The 1220-nt window shown below is 37.0% G+C and overlaps 1 non-coding gene across 1 annotated transcript; it reads right to left on the bottom strand.

The window, feature by feature from the left end:
* Window positions 1-767: 767 nt before the first annotated feature.
* Window positions 768-840, bottom strand: TRNAC-ACA. Its single transcript has one exon. It is a non-coding gene; the product is annotated as a tRNA-Cys (tRNA).
* Between the last annotated feature and the right edge of the window lie 380 nt (window positions 841-1220).

The raw sequence follows: 1220 nt of genomic DNA, 5'->3' as shown, positions 1-1220 counted from the left end.
GGATATTATTCCTACATTGGCTGTCTGATGGGGAAATCTCCTGAAATCAACTTAATAAAGCTTCTGTGCAACATCTTATTAATTCCTCTGTAGGTGAGATTAAAAAACATTCTGGAACTTACCCAATATCCCCTTTTGATCCCAGGTCATTTTTTTCTAATTCCAGCACTCACTAGGGCCCCAGAGTCTGAGATTCTTATCTGGTTCTCAAAATATGTACTTATGCCTATAGCAGATGTATGTGAAATTGCATACACATATATATACTATATGAGTGTATATAGCATCTGTATTGTTTATTTGAAAATAACATCTTGAATACACATCAAAACAAAATGTTATTGAATCTAAGGTGTGCTATTGTATGACTGAAATACACAGAAAAAAAGGTTGCTAACATTAAAAAATTTTATATACCTTTTGAAATGTCATTCCATATGTATCACATATTAAAAATATGTAATAATGTTGACAACTAAGAGATGAGCATCCTTTGATAAGAAGTTTACATTTACCATTTGCTCACTGTTCTCATGAATCTAAATACATATGGACACAAACTTGATTCTTCTAATAGCCCATTCTTCATCCCAAATTTTGAGCCTGTGGGCATAATTTATCCTCACTATCCAAATGCTTGGGATCTCATGACAGGAACTACCAATTAAATATGTTTCTCAGTCTATGGACTCTTAAATGCAGTGAAGCCCACCTATTCAGAGAGGGAGGAAAAAATTGCTCTCTAGAAGGTTATCATGGGAAGTTAGAGTGCCAGCCAGGAGTCGAACCTGGAATCTTCTGATTTGTAGTCAGACGTGTTATCCATTGTGCCACTGGCCCACCCACAGGAAATACAAATCAAAACCACATTGAGATATCATCTCATCCCAGTTAGACTGACCATTATTAAAAAGACCGAGAATAACAAATGCTGGTGAGGATGTGGGGAAAGGGGAACTCTTCTGTGCTGTTGGTGGGATTGTAAATTAGCATAGCCCTTATGTAAAACAGTATGGAGGTTCCTCAAACAACTACAGATAGGACTACCATGTGATCCAGCTATCCCACTACTGGGTGTATATATACAAAGGAATGGAAATCATCATGTCAAAGGGATACCTGCACTCCCATGTTCATCACAGCTCTATTTACAATAGCCAAAATATGGAGCCAACCTAAGTGTCCACTGACGGATGATTGGATAAGGAAAATGTGGTATA

Source organism: Galeopterus variegatus, unplaced genomic scaffold (genome assembly GCF_000696425.1).
Source record: "Galeopterus variegatus unplaced genomic scaffold, G_variegatus-3.0.2 Scaffold1256, whole genome shotgun sequence".
Lineage (NCBI taxonomy): Eukaryota > Metazoa > Chordata > Mammalia > Dermoptera > Cynocephalidae > Galeopterus > Galeopterus variegatus.
This window is presented reverse-complemented; position numbering and strand designations above follow the sequence as displayed.